Here is a 24059-nt window from a genome sequence, read left to right on the forward strand (position 1 = left end):
GCATTTTCCAACAAGAGATGTTATGCTGGAAGAGTAAGTGATCAAAAGTTTAAATAATGAGTTATAATTATAGATTACTATTTAAGTGGTGAATGTAAATTAACTATTACCATTATCCTTAGGCTTATGTAGTGCAATAAACCACATTCACATGCATGTGTCTTGAGTATTTGTATTTAGTGCTTTTTTTTTATTTTAATGTCTCAATATTTTTGCAACAGTTAACAGGCCCCTTGTGGTTTTCATTATGAAACTACTGTAACTGTGCCACAGTTTGCTTTTGTGTTCCTTTACAACACTTCCTTTTGTGAAAGGACCAATCAAAACACCTATTTCAAACCTAACAAAGGTAATGGTAACTAACACGTGATTACATGGAGCACAAGACAGATGAACAGTTAGACGGAAACTATTTTGTTTTTTTCACACCCCCGATTTGGCAACAACTGGGACAGTTTCAACCTCCAAACCGATTTCTCATTTGACAGGGCCAAATCGGTGTTGGCTTGGCAGCTGATAATACTGCTCTCTAAGAATGTGAAACACTACAGCTTTACCTGTCTAATATTAGATAATACTGCATTTCAGAGTCCAGACGGCTGACCCGTGGAGGAACCTATTTCGAGTATTCGCTCTGCTCTCCTTGTTTGATTGCTACACAATCTCACACCGAGAAAAGGCAGGCTACTCCTCAGTAGGGGCTTTAGGTTTGCACACCTGCCAAAGGCAGATGTTGTGTGTAAATCAAGTTTAACCTCAAAAAAAATCTTAGTGTGTCTGCTGAAGAACACAACCAGCCAGCTGCACTTGACAATGGTAACCACCAAGACCACAGATTGGAGATTAGTAGGAATTCTTACTCAAACTTTGGAAGCATACTATTTTTCAGAATTTAAAAAGCAATACATTCTCTCTACTACTTTATTAAATTCTGGTGAATATTTTCCTTTGCCGTGTGACCAGTAGTTCATTACAACAAAACAGAAATGCATCAAAACACATATTTAAAACCTCAGAAACCTAGGGTGAGCGCACTGTTGAATACATTGCTCATAATTCACCAATTTGTTTGAATGATGCCATCATGATTACAGTTAAGTACAGCACCATTTTCCACATTTCCAAATTTCCAAATAATAAAGAAATTGAAAGAGGAAATTGAGAATAAGTATGTTATTCAAAATGTCCTGAAAAGGTCACGGAATCGAAACTATTCATTGTTCAGCCGTTTTCTTAACCGAGGTGTGAATAAGAACCAATTACGCTTTTAGTTGCGTTTTTTTTTTTTTTTTTACAAAACCCCACATCATCCATGTAATTTAGCATTCCATTTCCAGTCAAATTACAATTTAGTACACCTCCACAACTAAATTTTCCCTGCCAATGACATTCTTACTCACATTATTTTTTGTACTCGAAGACTACATTATTTTAAAGGAAATAATACTTAGCAGCTCAATGCATTATCAGCCAGTATAGTACTTCCTGATCTCCTGTACAAACAGAATAACAATAATTAGCTAGTCAACCGTTTTTCAGTCATTACACCACCAAAACAGGAAGAGATTCAAAATAAAATAAGCTCCATTATGCTAGCTTATGGATCCTAAGAAATCCTCTCTTCGGAGACAAAAATCATGAAGTGGCCATAGTTTTTTTTTTTTTTTTCTGTGCCAATTTCCTTTACACAACATTTGGCCACAGATTATGTTTACTGTTCTGTACTAAAAGAAAGGCTACACATCAACTAGGTGTGAATAGGTGTTAACAATACTAAATACCTAATTGTGAAACTGTATTTTTTAAATGGGCACAGAATCTCTCTTACTGATGTCTCATTAACATGTTATCACAGGAGTTTCTCCATGTAGCCTATTCTACACATTCTCCCGAGAGAAACTGACAAACCAAAACTGATTAAGCTCAGGGCAAAGAGCCTGACTCACAAAATCAAGCAACATATTAGGCTATTTCAAGCCTTTCATACTTTGTTTTATATATTTATTATGGGGTGGGAGCTGTAAACTTAAGAAAATCCCTTAATACTGGAGGTTGACGAAACTGAGGGTCATTGAACCATTGCAAAATCCCAATCTTGAATTTGTTTTTCAACATTTGTTTCCTGTGACTTTAACCCAAAATACCATTCTGCAATTTCACAAAAATATTTCAGTTTTATTTAAAAAATGTGTTGAGAAATGAACTAATCAAAACGAATTTCCCCTTTGCAATACACCTATGTGCAATCTTCAGAAAATACTTCCGTTGTGCATAATGGATCATTTAAATCATGGCTGTGGAATGTGGGTTTATTTTCTTTGTCATGAATTCACATACTCACTTTAGATTTGTAACAGGTATTTTGCCAGCTCATACAGTCCCACACCGGTTCTGGTACCCAGAGTGCTTCCTAAAACTTGTTCACAAAGATGCCAACCAGCCAGTGTGTAGAACCTGTGCAGAAAGCAAGTGGTTTCAAATCCAACTACTAAGTAAAATTGGCATTTGCAAGCTTTGGGAAATCAAATCCTAACAAGGAAGCTTTAAATTTGGGAAAACCATGGGAAAGGCAGTTACTCATTGATTTCAAACACTTAAAACATCACAATAATGAATACGCTTAAAAAAAAAAAAATCAATTTCTGTCAATGTGTCCAATCATAACCAATGATTAGGATTGCACATGTCTGTTATACAATAAGAAAATAATGACAATTATTTAATTTTGGTTTTGCAACTGCATTATAAAGATGGATCCTTCAGGTAACTAATTGGGTACTCAATATTCCACAAGATGCAGATAGACAGAGCTTCATGTTTAGCAGTTTTTTGGTTTAAGCATATACACACTCAAAAGCTGAATGGCAGAGAAAAAACAGTGTTAATCTAACAAAAGAAAACCTAGAGTTTTTATTTATTTTCCACTGCCTGTAAAAAGATTCCTGAATGTAGCCTACTTTAAAAAATGAAACATTAAAGAATCAAACATGCTGTTCTGCTTTGTTAAATATTACTTCCCTAGCTTGTGATTTAGTCTTAAGCGAACATGAGCAAAGACTGTTTTTAATAAAATACTTTCATTAACATCAAAAGTAATGAATAACAGACTTAAATTTGTTGTCTTTAGGTATATTACATTAGTTAGCGGTTTTCAATGCTTCTAAAATGTAGTAGTTGTCCAATGCAGAAGAAAAAATCCAGAAAGCAAGTAATGTCTTGATAAAGGCATGTTACCAAACACGTTTAAAATTTTGTTCAGAGTACAGTACCTGGCCGGGGTTCAATACCAATGCTAGATTTCATAACGCTTCAGGACAGATCACAAGGCAGCAGCTAAAATAAGCACAATCTTCTTTCCCCCAGAGAGATTTTTTCCTTTTCATTTTTAAAAGTTATCATTGATCCATTGTATATCTACAGTACTGCGTCTTCCTTCTTCCATTGAAAGCCCAGCCCTGTATCATCAAAACGGCAGCACCAGAGCAGAAGTATCAGAGTGAAAACCCGCTGACAGCCTTTTTACAAAACTGAAGGCAAACAATGCAGCGGACTGTACAGCATTTCAATCAGGAAGTAACCATTATCCTTTGCACTGCACCAAGCGTCAGCTCTGTAAACAGAAAACCATGTTTTTTGTTTTGTTTTTTTGCACTTTTTGTTTCAGCTGCAGCTCCTGAAGAGAGCAGTTTCAAAGCTTTGCTAACCTATGTGGTAACTGAAATGTCTGTTATCAGGTAAGAGCAATCACAAAAGCACATAGTCCACTGCTGGTGCTGCAAATGTGAGCCATGAGACATTTTGCAGAGGTGCCAACAGATAAAAAAAAAAAAAAAAACTATCGTCATTGTCTTCTCTTTCTTAGTCACACAAAACATGGCCGTCTTATTCAGAGATTAGCAATTATTGTAATGAGGTAGTGTCTGCTGAGGTCAAAGCACTACTTCCTGCAACATATACACTGTCTGGAACGTGCAGTAAAATTCTGTTGGAAAATTGTTTAATGTAAGTCCAGGATTTGCAGGCTCAAATAAACTTAAAACTTTAAAAAGGTAATTTGCATACAAAAAGCATTCAGTACTTCTGTAATCACCTGTAACCACAGAAACCTCCAAAGTTCCTGAACTTCACTGACTGCCTTCAAAAACTCCACTGCACTTCGAGAAGCCACATTAACCCTTAGCTCACCACAAAATTTGAATCTTTGCACTTGTGAAATCTGATAAGCAACTGATTTAACAAAATAAAACTGATAAACTTCATGTATTGTGCAGTTGTTTTATTTCCTCTAAACATACAGATCACTCCATCTGAACCTTAGACCTAGCCTTGCGACTTCCTGTCTTTATCTTGATAACGAAATGCTCGTAACTTATTGTAACACAATTCAAGTATTTCTCGTTATAATGTATAATCAAGCTAATGTCTTGTTAACCTTTAAAAATAAAAACTATCTCCTAGAATGTTACCTTATATTGTCTAACCAGATTCCCACTATTTTTTAAGTAACAAAACAGTTTGATCATCTATTGAAGGGAGAATCTGCGGATAGCCTCCAAGAGACGTTTGTACATTCACACCTATAGAGGTATATTGCTTATTGTGCTACCTAGCTCACATAGTTTCTAATTAAGTGAAGGATAAACTAACAAACATACCAAGATAATACTAATTAAAATATGAATGGATTATTTATTCCTAAAGTTAAATGTAGGAAGTTAGTCTGAACTCATGCTTCCTTAAAACATATACTTTTTTAAGCTTTAAAAGCAGAAATGTTTGTTTTTAAGATGGTGTGAAACAAAGCACCTTCAAAACAAGGCTGGAGGCTTGCTAATGGAAAAAAGCACCTCTATAGGGCTCCTGTTACAGCACCTTACAAATGCCCTTTGAAAGCGGTGTGCAGCAAGGCCTGAAATAGAGTAAGACAGATGCCTGATATCATAGGATAATCTCACCTCCAATATAGTGAAAAAAATGAACTGTGTTAACTTCTGTGATAAAAGGACAGTGCCACTGATTATCACAGCACATCCCCCTTTATGTTCTGATAATATTTAAACAGGACTCCATGTGTGGTGCAATGAAGGGATTTTAATCATTTTAAATATACTAATAGATCAAGGAAGTCATGCATGGTGTTCTGTCTATAGGCCGACACTCTGGGGTATTGCTGTGGCCTAGGCGAATCCTTTGCCAATGCCAACATCACTTTCGCTTCGAGTATGGAATATTTTTCAAAGCACGGCCGTTGTCAGTCACTCACTCCCCATCCCAGTTTTCCACCATGATGAAAATGGTTTGGAGTGCGGTATTTTAAACACTGCTTTGTTTTACAGTAAACAGTTAGGCTGAGGCACAACTGGAGGCATGGAAGAGCCTCCCTGGAAGCAGAGGGCCTTGTTTCGACTTGGTCCTCCCATCGAGCGCTCTGCTATTGTTTCATACGAGTCAGAAAGCGCACGTGGACAGCTTTTAATGTCATCAGCAGCTGCATGTGCCCATCTGAATTGGTCAAAATGGGTTATTTTGGAGTAATAGAAGCATAATTAAAAGTTTATATAATATGCTTGTATATTGTAATCTTCCACATGTGAGAAGATGGTGATGGGAAAAGACTGAGATCAAACTGTAGCGATGTTATAAAATCATAAAGAGTCTTAATACATTTTAAGCTGTTAATGTTGCCACGATCATTACTTTCACTTTACCGGTGACTATCATTAACAAATGTACAATATTGTACTATAGTCCCTGTTATCAAACAAAATTTGTTTAGTATAAATAGACACATAGTCCTACAAGACATTCCCTTTTTTCCTAACATTGCAGTGTTCAGTATCAGTACTGCTTGGTGATCAGCAAAGCCTACCCACCAAATTCAAATAATATAAACAGATACAAAAATAAAAACAAATTACTATGGCTTTGAAAGGTTTAACTGTGTTTAGGTATGTAGGCAAGTCTAGGCATACTGGTGTAGCCTGTTCAAGTGGAGGGATTTAATGCTAAAAATTGCATATCCTATCTCCGCTTCCAAAATTAGCAATCAAACCATACCACACCATACAACAGATGCATGAATGAGGTGAGGCTATCCATACTGCTTCCGTCTGGTGTGGATCCCATAATGAGAAGGAAATGTACAATTCAAAGGCGCTTTGAATAGTGTAGCAAGCTTGCAGTTTAATCACACTGTAAAACCTTGTTACCGCACTGTAAGAGAAGTTACAATGCAGTTTTTGTTATATTTTAAATTGCCTATTTAATGCAATTACAGTTATCTTAAATTAAGAGTCACAATGAAGTTGGTGCTATTAAATAGAAGTGCCATGTAATTCAAGACTGGACCTTCCCATTGATTATATTTGTCAATTTCTTTGGACCATGATATCCTGGTGAGAGTGGTGCCCCCCCCCCCATTTGTACTATTTACACATCATACATACACCGTGTTCAATCAAAATATAAGGGATAAAAACAAGGTAGCCTCAAGTACTAACATGACAGACAAAACGTTAAGAAAAACAAGAAAATACCCTCTAAAACTTTCCCAAAATATATATTTTCTAATACAACATTTGCCAATTTGCCAATAGGTACCCTGTCTAAAACACATAAATACATCATTAGAAATATAAAACGGATAAAGTGAGCAAGTTTCTCACTGATAAATCCCTCAATTAGTCCTCAATTAATTGTTTGACTTTCTACAAATGATGATCTCAAAAACATCAGGCACCATAGGGTAGAGAAAAGCATGGAGATTAAAAAGAACACAGAAGAACAGGACGCGTTGGATTCCAGAAACATTTCCATTCAATATTTTTCACACCGAATGAACATCACCATGTCAAACCAACAACTGCACCAGTTGAAATGGGAAGGGAGGTTTGCCATCAAAACCAGTCTTTCCAACCCCCTCAGCCACTCTAGTCTGCTCAATTTATCTTTGAAAGCGTGAAGCCTACTCCAAACTGACAACAGCTCCAAAATAAAATAATGAAAATCCAAATTCCCAATTAAAGTCAATTTAATCTTTCCTTGCTGGTCACTGATAACATACAAATTATTAAATTTGGCCATGATTAAAACAAATGCTCATATACTTTTAATACAACAAAGCCTAAATCACAAAAGCAAATAACACACTCAAAATTAAAATTATACCTAGAGTGAATGACAATTCTTTGCAGTTTTATACTTGAAACCATGAGGATATAAACATGCTTCTTCTAAAAGATCTACCATGATTTTTTTGCATAAAATCCAAACATTTCTTCTGAATATACAGGCTGTGTGAATACAATATTCATTTTGCTGCAGGAGAACAGACATTGCATAACAATGAGATTTGCTAATGAAATCAACCATCAACCTGCAATACATACATATTAAACCAAGACCTCAGTGTCATTTTCTTTTTGCATCGTTTGTTCTTTCCTTCATTTTTTCCCTGACCTTTCAATATTTTGTCTTACCTTGAATTTTATTGCTTCAAGCTAAGAATTATTATAGCACATTACCGTTTCATTCTCTGCATGTACATATCACTTCTCTGTTGGAGAAATTTGTACATCATTAATGTTGTTTGGAATGTGTTTGCACAGAACACAATTGCCACTATCCCATTTTTTTATTTTATTTTTTGAAACAAACAAATATTTAGGCTGTATTATTAAGTGGTATTTTTTATTATTATTATTATTATTATTGTTGGCTGGGTTTTTAAATTAAGATTTATTTTCCTGACATTTCCTTCACTTCACCTTTCTAAAATGGCACTCGATAATACTTCATTACAGCATAGTATGAACATTCAAATAATATTACACATCCTATGGACTTTTGCTATCAGGATTGTTTATAAAATGTGAATGTAATGTACTGTATTTTTACTGAAGCACTGGAGCAGACAGAGTGAAGTACAGTGAAACCCATTTCAACCAATTTAAGTGATGTGCACATTGCCTGGGTTAAGTTTTAATCCCAATATCAGCCTAAAACCTTCATATCCAACGGAGATGAATTGGTGTTATTCTGGCTGAGATACAGAGACTTTGCTGCTTATGTCAACAAAGACTTATGTTTGGCAGAATTTGTAGATCTTAGTCTTGATGCATTACAATATGACTTTTAAAGGTCAAACAGTTTTTTAATATGCCTGCCTCTGACTAAGAAGCATTCAGTTTTATTATAGAATACAAATGTTATTTTGATTTTCCATACCACAGATACTCTACCCAGCTAGACACCTAGTTAAACATTTATCTGAATTTGAAATGCTTAGTCAACAGGACTACTACAAAATGTAAAAATGTGAATCAATAATTAAGAAATTAAATACACCTCAGGTACTGAGACCAACTATATTGTTTAAGGAATTATGGATGCACACAATACAGACATTTATAATATACAACAGCAGCAAAGTCAGCAAACAAAAGAGCAAATTACTTAATATCCTTTTCTGAACATCCACACCCTGCTGTTGCCTGTGTAGACATAAAAACTGGAACACTGCAGGACCGACAAGCTCTATGTATGTATGAATTTAATTTATGAGATATATTTTAATGTATCCATTAAATCTGATCTGCAAAAGGAAAAGGATATATTGAAGAATAGTGAAGAATCTAAGATCAAATTTGATCTTGTTAGCTTGGGCTTTACATTTACATTTCACAAATAGAATATGTTGTTGGCTGAAATGTGCTGCCTGTTGTCATTTTCCTTGAAGGAAAAAAAATATATATATATATTGAAGTAGGTAAATAATTGTGCCTGTGCAAAACAGCTTTTCTACCTTTCCAAACAGCCTTTTATAAGAGAGTCAAGTTTGTATATTCTGAGGCATTTTTTTAAACATACAAATATGTTCTTCCCCCCCATTAATATTACTGATACATAACGTGCAGATTTCAAATCGGATTTGATATTTTCATGGCATTCTACCTCATGTACTACTGTCAGATTAAGCTTTTTCAAATGGTTTGAGTTTTCAAGCAACATTTTTTAAACTAAAATGTTAAAACTGCTAAGGCTGTTCCCTTGGTTATGATATATTTTTTTCCTTTCAGAAAATGAGCATTTTGATTCTTTTCCACAATTCGTGTAAACAATGGAAGAAGGATAATTGATCAAAGTGCAAGGGAAACCTCTGAGCAGGGGAAGGTCACAGCCTGTGAGCCGAGCTGATAGCAAAAACAGCTCTGATGCTCCTGAGCTGCCATTTTTCTTCCTTGACAAAGACTCCATCTGCCACAGAGCCATTTGCAGCCTCAGAGTCAGAATATCAATGATTTCCAACCATTCTGCAAGTCTGCTTTCACCTTGGTATCACCTCTACAAATGTCTAGAGCTGACGGTACAAATATTCTCTCTGAAGGCTCTGCGGGCTGCCAGAGCAGGCTTCATCCAGCTAAGTGGCATTTAAGCAACACACTGAAGGAACATTTTTATTACCATGGATATTATTATTATTTAAAATCGATGTTGAAGCTTCATAAAACCTGAAAATGTTATGTTAGCCTTTGAAATAAAAAAATGAAACAAGTATTTTAGATTATGGTTTTAAAAGGAAAGAACAAAGAAGGTTTTTATTTTTTATTTATTTGTATTTGTGTGTGTGTGGGTGAATTAAGGATTTAAAATGTCGTGGAGCAGTCCAGAAAGAGAGCCCACTTCAGTGTTAAAAACGGCTTGTATGTATTTACAAACCCTCCGAAGCAATCACATAGGAAACAGAAAATCCCCTAGCCTTTGGAAAATTCTCATTGACAGCATTAAGGGGATACAAGCAGCTGGCCCTAACAACCAAATGATACTAAAGAAAATTCAATTTTCCCCTGGACCATCTGCACACCAACACACAGTGAACCAGTTATTTGCCTGCACACCTTCTATTCAAACAGATCCAATGAATATGCCAGATACTGAAACCCTGTCTTTTGTAACCTTTCACCCCTCAAGATAAACAGCCCTATTAGTTTTAGTTATTGATAACAAATTAACCTACATGAACACAGCTGGGAAACATTCCTTGTTTGCTTAAATCAAGATTTATAGTCTAATTACTTTACAATGGTTTGGAGCTACATTTTGAGTCAGTGTTTTAAAATCTATTCCATTATCCTTCACACAATATTGTCAAGATGTGAACAATAAACAAATAAATAAATAATCAGCAAAGAGCTTAAATAATCCCTAGATCATTCTAATGGATTTTTGGACTCTTCACTCTTCAGATCTGTGGTACTCCCCAGCTCCCTTCGCTCAACAATTACTAAAAAATTCAAAACTAACAGGAAACAGCAAGGCTGCACTGTGCATCTTTCTTCATAAAACCACATTTTCCATTAATAATAGTAGAACATGTATTGTAGCAATTAGTCTGGTTTGCAATATACAGCTCTGGAAATAATTAAGAGACCACCGCAATTTTTTCTTAAATCAGCATCTCTAAATGTATGGCAGCCATTCCATTCCACTCATATTTTTATTTGGAATTTGGGAGAAATGTTGTCAGTAGTTTATAGAATAAAACAAAAATGTTCATTTTACCCAAACACATACCTATAAATAGTAAAACCAGAGAAACTGATAATTTTGCAGTGGTCTCTTAATTGTTTTCCAGAGCTGTATATTTCTCAAATGAAGTAACATTTCAGAGAATTTCTTACCTTCTGCAATTCCTTATATCTACTGTACTGGACAAGCTAGTGACTACAGTTAATGACACTGGCTTCAGAGTCTCAGTTAGAGGAGATGTTTTAGAGTAGGGTCAGCAAGATCCATTTTATCCCCTCTTCTAAAGGAAACCACTTACTAATGACCCTAACTGACCTTTTCCAGCCTTATCCTCTGGGAGCAAGAAACCCACTGACCCCAACCATCCACCCTCTCGATGGGAAAGGTTCAGCACGACAGCTAGTGACAAATCCCCAGCTTCTACTGCGCCACTTGTGAAACACATATCTGGATACGGTAAATGCATCTATTACCTTAAAACTCCCCCTAATATATGCAGACTCCAAGCTTGCTTAAGATTACCAAAAATAATTTCACAAATTGAATTCCACCTTTGAAACCACTGATTCATACAGCTTACATAATTAAAGTACCTTTATATAATTATATATATATATAGGCCTAAATCTTCTATATTGGCCCTTAAGTAGGAGACACGAGTGAGTTCCACTAACATACAACATAGATGCATGACTTTCAAACATAAAATGTAGCATTTAAGAAAATTGTTATATTAATACCCTTCATTTACTTGGATATTTTGTTATCCTAATGGGACTTGTGCAGATTAAAACAGTTTCTTAAACAGAATTTTAAAGATGCAGTCTGATATTCACTAATAAGCAGTACTGTCACATTAAACACATAAAAAGCTGAAACAAATGTAAGCATTAGTTTTAGCTAGTTTTAGCTAATACTTGTTGAGCTTCAACATTCTCCTAGTACAGCATTTAAACCATTTCTGACAAAACACATTTTATTTATTTCCTTCCAAAAAAGGCTTAACGTACTGTACACCAGAAAAGACTCTGAAGGGCTTGTATAATCATAAATTAGTACTGGTCGATAACTTTACATGACAGAAGGCAAAGAATTTTACGAAAAATAATGTCAAGTAAAATTATTGTTTTTAGGAGTTAGCTTTGTTATGATGAACTGCACATGAAATGTACAGGAGATCCTCAGCCTTCAAATAGCCAGCCTGCAGACCTGTCAATACAATATTTACACTACACAATTCAGTGCGATAAATCAACAAGTAACAAGAAACAAGAAACAACTGTCCTGTGCCACAGATAGAAAACATTTATTTTTAAATCAAAGATGAACGCACCATATGGAGGATTTCTTTTTTTTTTTTTTTTTTAACGCTTTAGCACCAGTACACACGCACAAACATTTGTAGTTTACATGAAACGTTTTTTGTTTTCATTTTTTTTTTTTTAGCTTTCTATAAGTATCTTATTTCAAGCTCAAAATGCATCTTATCAGGGTGGTGCCAAAAGACCGGAGGAGGCTGGTTATTGAAGACTTATTACAAATTCAAATTCAGCTTCACCACAGCGTATCATATTCAAACCTGTCAGAACCAACATGTGAAATAATTCCAGCCTTCGTTTACCGTTTTGATTTTTTATTACACAAGCTTTGGTAAGCAGCAGGATTGTCCCTGTCCCTGACAGGCTACAAAAAGTCAAGATTTCCAGGCTGACGCAATCCAGTCTGATGCCCTCGTGTATCCGAGAGGCTGCCTGCTGATTTTGACCTTCGGGATGTTTTCTGTTTCTCTGCACTTTCCTCATCCAGGATGTTTGTCATTAAAAACACATCAGATGATAAAAGGAATACAGTATATTTGTCCACATAAGCACTACTGTTTCCTTACACAGCACCTTAAGTTAAGTATAGCTATTCAGCATCTTGAATGATTTTTAGACTCTCACTGTCATGGAATCTGAGTAGCTACAATCCCCCCCACCCCCTCAAAAGGGTTGGTACAGAAGAGAAGTATACCAAACTGGTGATCCATTAGGATTGCATATCAAACACACAGTACCTCTAGCAGTCATATTTCTCAAACTTAAATCATAAAAAAATAAAAATTAAACAGACGTGAACAAATACAGCATCACAATGTGAATTAGAATATCAAACTACGCGTCCTGACTAATGTACAGTTAATGTAATATTCAAGTAGTGTATACTTTGTCATGGTTGTTTAAGTTTACTTTTCTACTAAACTATTTAATTTCAAATGTAATATGTCTGGCAAATTGGACATGGTTTTGGATGGAGTGACATGTACACAGTGTGCACAGTGTACATAGGTGGGAGAAACTGCTGAACTTCTCTTAAAAAATAACAAAAGCAATGTCCAACATCAAATTACATTATTTCACAGAATCACTTAGCATAATCACTACATGTGTATGAAGGAATAACATCTCCAAAAAAAGATTGTATAAATACAATTAAAAGCGTTGACGTATTATGAGAACGCATGGGTATGATGTGAATCTTCATATTTTCCATTTTAGGTTGAAAAACTAGTTGTTTATGCTGCTCATTTGTATTTTGTCACATGAATAATGTAATAACCCTATATTTGACAACTAATACAATTGCTTTGTACACTGAAAATATGCTACATTTAGAGAGGAGTTGAATCTCATTTAAACATTTTAGTTATTCATAGTGTGTTCTTAACTATTCGGAATATGATCTAGATGATGGTTGCTTTGCTGTTCCTCAGAAACCTAACGGCACAAATGGGTGTTATCTCCGACTATGTAATATTACAATGCAACAATGTTAACTGTTCAGTACCGGTCACATAATTCACTGTTTAACAAATACACCTAACTGAAAGAAAACATTCATTTAAAAAACAAAATGCAACGAAAATAACAAGAGCTCCAGAAACCCCTTTCATAAATGAGGGGTCAGTAAATTCAGTTAATAATCTCTGACTATAGGGCTCCTCTGTTCATTGTGGTTATTGGCCAATTTGAATGTTACTAGCTGATGACAACTTGTAAATCTTGAGAGATGGCAGTGGTATGTATACAGCAAGATCCTCGACCTGGTTATTCCTTATTCAGAGTTTTGTTTTATTTTTTATTAAGAGAGCCTTAAAGATACTGTATATATGGTCAGTTCCTTTGGCTTAGTTTTAGTGAAGAGATTAGGCAGCATCTAACAACTGCACAGTGTTATTTTAAACTGGTACTGAAGGATACATTGCATTGTTTATTAAACAACATTTGGTCATTTCTCGGTTATTTTGTAATGATCATATACTTATATATATATATAAGTCTACAGTCTTCCTTTGGCAAGTTCCGCTTACTTGAAAATTATGAGCTTTATCTTCTAGTCTAAACAGTGCAAGGCTTGGTAAACAGCTCTAAAGAGAACTTAACTATTTTACATATATTAAAAAAAAAAAAACATTAGATGGTCTATACTATTTCTGTAATCAATGGAATGCACTAATGAAAATACTAAAAAAACAAAACCTCTTATTACCCAAGGTAATGCTAAGCTTAGTGCAGGTTTATTATGCAGTATTTATTTATTTTGGAAGCTCTTAGATTTCCTTTGAAGAAATTGGTGATGAATGTTAATGAATTCAGGCTACCCCTTTCCAGCTCCCCAAAGGCATGTTAGCCTGCCAACCTTTAAGAGGAAGTCCAGTAATAACGTTATACTATCTTCAGCTATTGGTGACATTGTCTGTAACCACAGATGCCAGATAACTTACTGTAATGACACAATAGGCACCTCTTTAGACCCCAATGTGTTTATTTCACAATTATTGCAAAACATCAGAAAGTGAAACTGTCACGTCTTAGTTGCTACACAAATGGATGGTGTTTCATTGCGTGCAATATATATATTTATCCTTTTTTAAACGGCTTCTGGAATAGGAAGAGCATTTAATCCGTTATCTTTTGACTAATACGGAAGTAATAGAAGGACATACAAGCATTAAGCATTCACAGGTAGATTGACATGGATAGGGTCCGAGACAGAAACCATACAAAATTAATACCCTACATTCACACCTAAATATAGTTTTATAGTGTACCGTGGAAAACGGCCAGAATTCATTTCAACACGATTGTTATAACAGTTATTATTACTACTAGTAGTAATTAATACTGTACCAGTATGTATAGTATAATAACATCAACAATAATTTTATTGAAAGAAGGTATTTCTAAAATTTACATCTTAAAACACTTTTTTCTTGGTTTACTAAAAAGTGTAAATCGGCAAATAGTGGCATTAAAGCTTGATGTAATTATAAAACACTTAATACTCTAAGGTGTTACTGAAGATTTAAATGATGTTAATCCTAAGGAATTTATCTAAGGTTGCATGGAGTATACATGTGTTTTACATATTTCTAAGGCAATGTAAGTTGTTCTGACAAGCTTTCCTCACACCATGTGGTAATAATTTAGGTTTTAAGAAAACCATAAGTCAGGCTCTGTAATAGGACTGGAACCAATGTTTTCAGTTCTCTCTAAAAATGTCATGGTGCACTACAATTTACATACCCAACCATGCAAAGACCATTCAAAGCAATGGTGTCTAAACCTACTAACATGTATACTACAAATGAAGAAGAGATTATGCTACCAATTATTCCAATTTGATTAACAATAATTTACTTCCCAAAAACATATGCTTAAAACAAGCTTTCACAGATTCCTGGCACACACACAACTGACAGAATGAGCAATTCAGGTTTGAAACTGAGACAATGCACCACTGCTAATACATTCAGAAGTACTTTGGAGCTTTGAAATGACATTCATATGAACAAACAATCTGTTTTTGTGGACATTTCACAAGTGTTGCATAATAGCTCACTATACTGTTATTGTCAGAAGGGTTAAGTTTCTTCAAAGCAATTATAACAGATTGTTGTTCAGAGAAATAAAATGGGATGGCTTTTGTTGACCAGAGCTAAATAGCAAACTTGTTTTTAAATCATCCATTTAGTCGTAAAATGTTAATCTTTAATAGGTCTATCTATTTTGAATGTGTTTTAAAGTACTCATTTACACTGAAGTCTACCTGTTGGAAACAGATTATAATCAGAACCATTTCTCACAGATGTAACTGGAAGAAAAAACAATGATCTAAATCAAAACTCTCAGAGAATATAAACAGCACACAGGATGCAAACTCTTAAACTAGCACTAAAACAGTTTCATAATAAATATCTTAAATTTACAAAACAAAAAAGGCACTGTTAAAAACAAGGAAATCTAGCCTATACCACAAAACAGGTCTTGCAAGAGTCAAAACATACACTAACATTAAGTGTGAAAACAGCACCAGTAAATCATGACCACCAGAAGCAGATTAGCTTTTAATTGTGTCAATGTAACCAAACACTTACTGTTAAAAGAGTGTCTTCAGCCCTGAGACATCACTGCTCTGAAAACTGAAATAAAACAAAACATTCAGTTCAGTTATTTCTTGTTTCTTTAAACATGTGTTCACCTGAAAGCAAGATTTAAAAAAAAAAAAAAAATCAGAATACCCCAGTACAGTAAATCACTAAGGGGGAGATTTCTTAACCACTTCTACAGTATGTAGATATCAAATAATACCTGCAATGTGGTCAAACTGACAGATTATAATATCGTGGGTCTTTATAATGTATACGTTTACAACTTCCACTCCAGACCCATACTCTATCAGCTTTTATTTCATGCCAAACTTGCTGATGTTAAAGCCTTAATTTAGGGGTGTGTTAAAACCATAATAATATTCCAAAAGAATAAAGCATCCTTCGTAAAGTAAACAAACCAGTACCCTTTTGTTATAGCCTTGTTCTTGTCACAAGCTTTCATGAAGTACAGGAGTACAGTGTATTTTTCATTTTGTTCTCAAAATATGCTGTGCTGTGCAGCGGCTTCTTCTCTTTCAGGTTTCATGAAGAAATATGTCACATTTCTGTGAGATCAGGGTTTGAAGACCTAATCTTACAGTTTCCCCACAAATCTCTCCCTGCACTAACTTGAATATCATTCTGCAGATTTTATCAAAGAAACAACAGCACTTGCATAAGCACTTGAAAATTTCTGGCGAGCCAGCAATTTCTATTATTTTCATTAAACATTTCCATCTGGGTTCGTTTCATTTGGAATGTGAAGGAAATGAAGGCTGCACCATTTAACACTGGTGTCAGCAACAGATTTTAGTGCCTGTGATTTACAGCCTGCATGCATCACTCAAAATCCCCAGGACAAAGCAATTTATCTACAGGACAACTGCAGTACCACGGGAAGACAGACAAAACATACATTGGTTATAAATAATAATAATCATAATTATTATAAATCATTATAAATTCAAAATTGAATTCAATTGACATCTGGATTTTACATTACACATTTATTTTACTATAGTGCACGATTAATCTTTAACCGACTAAGAAAATCTCAATATAAGTAGCATCATTTAGCTAATTTATAATTTTGTTTAAAATTTTATGAAAAGCTGCATTAAATAATACAGTGAACAAGACAGCTGAATGTATTGGTCACACAACACCAAAGAGACGCTGCTCAAAACAGAATGCAGCCATGAATAGAACGTTATTTTTGTAAGGTTCACCCATCCCTAGGACAAACTACCAGCAGTAAAAGGAATTTTCACAACTTTGATGGATCACAGATGACTTAAAAGACTTTAGAAGTAAAAGCAGGCAAGTCTTGACAGTTTATACCTGAAAGAGATGTCACAAAAACGGTTTAATGAAACCAATCCTAAAATACCAATGATTCATGTTTTCATCACATTTGAACACAATACAACCCGTTCTCTTACACACCTTTTTCAAATATTTGTATTTTACTTCATTAAAGGTTTATTCTCACCACAAAAAACATACTTGGTGTGTCTTAGTTATAATAAAAACATCCAATACTCCATCTCCCAATGCTGTTTTTGCAGCAAAAATAAATATAGGCCTATGGAGATTTTGAATATGCAACCATTGGATACAGTTTAAAAAATCTGCAATTCAAAGATTTCCACAATTTCACTTTCATAGAAGGATATGATCATTCAGTTTTCAAAGAATTAGTTACATAAATAATAAAAAATACTGGAAGGCTTACTAAAAAGGTAGTTTGATTTAAAATTATAAGCCAGTATTAATTTAGTGCAAGCTTATAAAATGCCATTTCTTATTTCCACCTACTGCTCTATCTAAAATGGCTTCAGGCCAATTAAAGGCATCTAAATACCACATCTTCAATCACTTTTGATATTGCATTCACATGCTAACAAGAGAAACCTGCTTCCTGCAACTATACCGTAAAGTCACATTTAAATATTAGTCATCTCTTGGTGTAGTTATATCCTAAACAGTGACAACTATTCTACCAATTTAACACATTAACAGTTTTTAAAATGTAGAACCTTCATTCATTAAATATACTTTCACATAAAACCTAATACTTTCAGTGAGCATAAACTTGAAATATGTTTTGAAATAACATAACAAAACCAAGGCATAACATATTTTACCACTGACGTTTTATGAAAACTAAGACCAGATGAGGAAAACCTCTGAAAACATACTTGAGCAGACCCACAAACCCAAGTAGTGATCTTGTTTAAAATTAATATATATCTAAGCCCCACAAAATACAAATTAATATTTGCAATATATAGGCTACTTATTATTATTATTCTGAATAAAACATTAATACCCTTCCTACGAAATGTTATGAAAATGTAGAAAGTAAAATGAGAAACTAATAATACAAATTCAATCACTTACAACATAGCCAAGTTTACAAACATATTGGATAGAAGGGGGGGGGGGGGGGAAGAAAAAAGGGTCATGCCACCAGCATTTCAAGAAAAAAAGGCCATTAATCCAAAAGCACTAACCAGATATGGCCTTAGGACCTTCTGAAGCCTGTCTCTGCAGCAAAGCTCTGATGTACAAAACATTGCACAAAGACAAATGTCTATGTGAGGCCATATACTGTAGTGTATTAGCAGGTTCATCTCCAGAGCAGAGTTCAGGAATTCATCTCCACAAAGCAAGAAGAAACAATCTGAATGCTGGAGAACTGTAATTAAAAAGGCCATGAATTTCACTGGACATTGTATTAAGGTCAAACTCACTCCTAATTTTTGATATGAAGCCCCCCCCCCCCCTAAAAACAACAACATTCTGGGTTAAAACCCATTATATGAACAAAGATTTTGTTGTATAATCAAAATATGTAGATCAAGGAAGAGAGAACGTTATGGAGGAAAAGGTGGAAATAATTTTCCAATTTTCTAAAGCAATTCATATTAAGTAATCTGCCAAATGTCCCTCAAATCAATGGGCTGTTAAAACAAAAACATTCCAACCACAAGTATGGAGAACATTACTGTCTGAGTGATAAGAGCATTTTTTCCTACAGCCTGGAGATGTGTTTGGAGTCAATGTGTTTCTTCCTAAAAGACAAAGTTGCCCCTGCTGCATGCTTAAATTAGCTCAAAATATTTGGATTACACAAGGGAGCTTTCATGCAGGATTTACAGTAGCCTCAAGAAGTTGGGGATATTTCTGAACACTTTAACATACAAATCAATAACAACATGAGCAGTGAAGAATTCATCCACTTTAGCATGTATACGCATTTATACATTTCATCCTTACCTTTTACTTTGAAGGTCAGAATTGGGGATTTATACTTTCTCCAATATTCAAACCCCTAATATGGTGTTTAGAAGTTGAAAAAGGTCATCCCCGGCCTCAAGACAAGGGTCTTTCCCAGTATTTCTTTTGAACTTGTACAATGTCCAAATCCTTTTAATGTTACCATCTTTCGGTCTTCATTTCAAAGAAAAGACAATAACTTGACTCTGACTTAGCCTTACACAATAATCAGTAATAAATAATGTTAAAGGAGATTTCTTCAGAGCAAGATTTTTCCATTTCAGCTTACAGCTGTAAAACATTACAAAGCGTCACCATTTCCTGATAAGTTCAATAAAAAAACATTTTGTCTGCCAAAGTTGCTGCTTAAAATTTTCACTAGATTCACACATCCTTAAGAGATGTTACAACCAAATTTAAGAGCTGTTTTTCTCCAATTAACAATAAAAATATATTTGAAGAATAAACAATTAAAAAAGTATTGGAGAGAAAACGGGCTGAAAAATAGATTTTTGGCTAATTAAGTATTTAGCCTATTTAGTTTTAATTAATCAAAGGGTTTCAGATTCATAGTACAAGACAATTTAAAAAATGTCAAACTTTATTTTGATTTCCATTTTCTTTAAGACTGATTCATTAGAAGATGCCTTTTCAGTTCTACCTAATGAGCAAGATACTTGGTACGAACACTAAACAGATAGGAGCATCTGGTCAAATTAATCCATTGAACACCATGAACAAGATATTGAGCTCCTCCATCAGAGTGTGGATTATTTCTAATAATCCACTCCTCCCAAGCTGGGGATCCTATTTAAACCACATAGCTATAAAGGGCTTGCTTCTGGGCGAGATAATCCAATAAAAAAAGTTTGTTTACCGTGCCTGATTTGTTAAACCAGGTAAAAGACACAGAAAAAATATATATTCTCAGGTAGACTGTATTATCCCCCTGAGAATTATACGACAAGTGTATGTTTTTGGTTTTGTTTTTGTTTTTTTGTTTGTTTTTTTACATCTAGCATGTATGACTTGTTTAAACGTTTCATTTTACACTGATGTCTGTGCCACTAAAATGTAAAAAGTAAGAATAATGGATTTATTCATGCAGCTTTTCTTAAATCACGAGATGACTAAATGGCATGAATTTCTATAAAAATAAATGTAAATTGGTTCAAGATTAGGACTATAAAAAGACATTGGATCATGCTGCAGATGCACACATCATATTCACACTGAAGTGCGGAAGAACAGACCTTTCAGAAGTCAATGGCCATTCGGATTGTCACATTTTCTCTCAATATATTTTCCAAGTATGCAAAACACATGTACAGTAAGCAGTGTAGTTTAAGTAAACAAAGTATCATGCCTCAGATTTATGGCTTTTTCTGACCCACACATTCTTTAAAAGGATGGATTCCCTTTTTTTTCCTTGTCATTTCATGCAGCATTCAGTTAAAATTAAATATTTAAAATTGAAGCTGCAGTATGCTGCTAGCACAGCTAAAATGAAAAGCCTTTGTGGAAGCAGTGACCAGATTTTAAATGCAGGAAGATCAATAAATAAAAGAAGGCTGCTCAAGCACAATCTCAGTGTGTGAGTGGAATGGTTTATAATAGCTTGCAAACGACTGTATGCTTCCTGCAACCAGCTGTTCTTAAATTATGAATATGCAACCCATTCGTGTCACAGCCAAATTCCAATAATATTTCTGCTCCCAAATCCCAATAGTTTAGGCTTGTAGTACATGTTATATCGGTTAAGGATGCAAATAGCAGTAAGCACCAGAACAAATAGGCCAAACTATTGGCATTTCAAACATCAGGCCCATTATCACAGCAGGGGACTTCAATCATTGGTACATTCCTGAAACAGCACAAGCAATATGACAACGATGTCAAGGAAGCAAAGAAAGAAAGAAAAAAAAAAAAAATCTGTAATCTCTGCAGCATATTCCTATTAAACCACCACCCTAATACTTTCCCGCTCACCCAATCAGAAAGTGTCAACCCTGACCTACTAAAGGACTCACATCAAGCCTTAAATGTTTAAAAACATCAATCATAAAAAACAAAGACAGGACATTGAATTATACAGTATTAACCTCCAGGGTTTGCATACAAAGACCTTAGATTTATTTATGTCTGTGCGTTAAGAGCCTCAGCACTGTTCTATACACTGAACCGGCTGCCAATTTGATGAACCTCTCGGCCCTCAGCAGGAGTTCAGCGTCTTTGATTAATGAGTGCATGCTTGTGGAAAAGGGTAAGAACAGAAAAAAAAACTGGGAGAAAACACACAATTATCCCCAGAACATCATCAAGACTCCTGCAATAATTACCAATAAGTCGGGTTCATCCCTTTAAAAGAATCCACACACACAGACACACACACCCCTCCCCCTCCACACCAACACATGAAGTTCCCTCCTAGACCTTATTTATGGTCCTACAGTCACATGGCTTCTTTGGTTACTGGTTTAGAGTCGACTATTTTCATTTAAGATTTATTTTTTTTGTACTCATTACAAAACCCTAGAAGATGAATCAGTCTTGGAGAGAACTCCCAAGCACTGGGTACAAAAATATGAACTCACAAAAGTTGATATAAAATATTTAGTTAAATGATTAACAGCAAGATTAGTGAAGGTGCTGCATCCCCTGCTCCCTAAATGAGCTACTAATTGCCCATTATTGAGAATTTTATGTTAGGCCAATGTGCTTTAAATTATTTATTTTGTGTAAACGTACAACATTGTGTGACATCTACTTGTCTTGCTATCCATATGTCACTATCCATAAAAACATGATGGGTCCCTATCTGACAAATCCAAGTAAATGCCAATTTTTTGATCAAATGGTTAAGAAACAATCATTGCTCCAATCCTTGTAATGATAATGTATTAAGCAAACAAATTTACAGGCACTGTTTGGACGACCATTTTTTATATTGTACTTAAAATCATGGCTGAGAAGTTCACCTTCAAAAGGCTCATGTGCCTATGAACATATGAATATTTATGTATCTTAGAGGAAACACTATAGTGTTGAGAATTATAATAGTATAATTTACTGGAAATCCGTTTTGAAATTCCTTATAAGAAAATGTTGATTTACAATCTGAAACTATTTTAAAATATTTGGAAATTTGGAACAGTACTGTAGTCTGCAACAGTAAACCAAATCATCAAAACCATAATCACATTTTAATTTATTTACATTAATCAGAGTCTTGAGCTTGTAACATTTAAAAATGCTGTTACATGCAATATTTTGGTAACCTGGGGCTACTATTTTTCCATCCTTGAAGAACAATAGCCTGTAATATTAAAAATATTAAAACACTGTAGTCTTGTTTTTCCTTGTTAAATAACTCGCTATGCAAGCCTGATTTGTAGCAATATTTTATTGTTGCTTTATTCTAAGACAATTCTCAAGGACATAAGCTCTGAATAAATATGAGGTAAATTCAGTGACCTTCTAGCTTTGTATCTGGTTATTGGTTGATTCATTGGCAGTTACTGGATGCATGCATAACACATTTAGACTGTAATCTGATTTATCTCACTTCCCATTCTGTTACAGTCATTTAAATGATAGACCTTAAGCAGTGTAATGTTTTATTACTTGGGTTTCATTTAGATTGCAGGCAATAGTTCATTATTATCAATTAAGTATTTATAGAAACAAATCAATTTCAATCAAGCATTTCTAATGCAAAATACAAGGAACAATATCTGACAGAAGATATAAAATGCACGCCTGAAATAAACAATAATTTACACAGATGTGTTTAAAGACAGTTCCAAAGTGTGCATTACCTCAACATTACATTTACAATAATAAATCATAATAAACCCTATATAATTTATTAAAATGTTATTTTTTTTACATAAGTGGCAAATTATAAATTGCACTTCTGATGAGAACACCTCATGTCTAATGAAATTGTATTCTAAATTATATATAACCTGTTTACATGATCTCTACAATGAATACATTTATTCCAACACAGTTGAAGTAGATTGGTTTGTGTCTACGTGTTTAACGTTTTTTGGTTTGAGAAGAACCAATCTGAAAAAAACAAGCCTGTGTGTATCATAAAAACATAAACAGTACTGTACTGTAACTAACACTGTAGTGTTAAGGACACAAAAATAGTAGAATATTCAAATGTTTACAAAGTTATTGATTTGGTAATATCAACAGATTCTAAATTGTATGCAGATAGTCCATTTTAAGAGCTCACAAGAGCAGTACAATGTGTAGACGTCTTCTAATCCTAACCCCCAATTAGATCTTGGGGATTAAAAACAGTGCCCAGTGCACATATGGGATCGTCTGTGGAAGCCTCCCAAGTTTCATCAGTTTCAGCATCCTGAGACACAAGGTTCTTCTAAATCCTAATTTCTCCTAATCAGCTTAGTCAAGAGCAACTGTTATGCACAACTTCAGTAGACATGCAAAGAAGGTTTAACCATGTCCACCTTTAATTCCAGCATGCCTGGGTGACAGACTATTTTTTTCTGCTCTAGAAAACAAGAGCTCTCCATGCTGTAAAAGTATTATTTTCACATTCCACACAAGAACTCCTCACTGTGTCTAACTGTTGCTAAGAGGGAGTTGTCTCACCAACACTCTTGTATTAATTTCTGGTTTATTTGCTTGTAAAAAAAATGCTATTGCTTTAAAAAACAACATAAAAAACAAGCCCTGACAGATATGTTCCTCTCAATTGCGTAAAGGTAATGTAAGGCAAGTATACTGTGAAGGCCTTATTCTGTGTCTTCAGTTGCACAAAAAATAGCAACAATAGACATTCGCAATAGCAGTTCAAGCTGGG

At 34.5% G+C, this 24059-nt stretch overlaps 1 protein-coding gene across 21 annotated transcripts in view; it reads right to left on the bottom strand.

The window, feature by feature from the left end:
• Positions 1-24059, bottom strand: part of baz2ba (bromodomain adjacent to zinc finger domain, 2Ba) — a 72621-nt gene that overhangs the window by 44970 nt on the left and 3592 nt on the right. For 20 of the 21 annotated variants that reach the window (XM_066688294.1, XM_066688286.1, XM_066688289.1 and 17 more), the window contains exon 2: positions 15944-15988. The gene's annotated coding sequence lies outside the window, so the exon portion shown is untranslated. Of the gene's footprint in view, positions 1-2341; positions 2455-3269; positions 3843-15943; positions 15989-24059 lie in introns of those variants that run through there. The other variant, XM_066688279.1, reaches the window with a different exon arrangement.

This window comes from Amia ocellicauda, chromosome 16 (genome assembly GCF_036373705.1).
Source record: "Amia ocellicauda isolate fAmiCal2 chromosome 16, fAmiCal2.hap1, whole genome shotgun sequence".
Classification (NCBI taxonomy): Eukaryota; Metazoa; Chordata; class Actinopteri; order Amiiformes; family Amiidae; genus Amia; species Amia ocellicauda.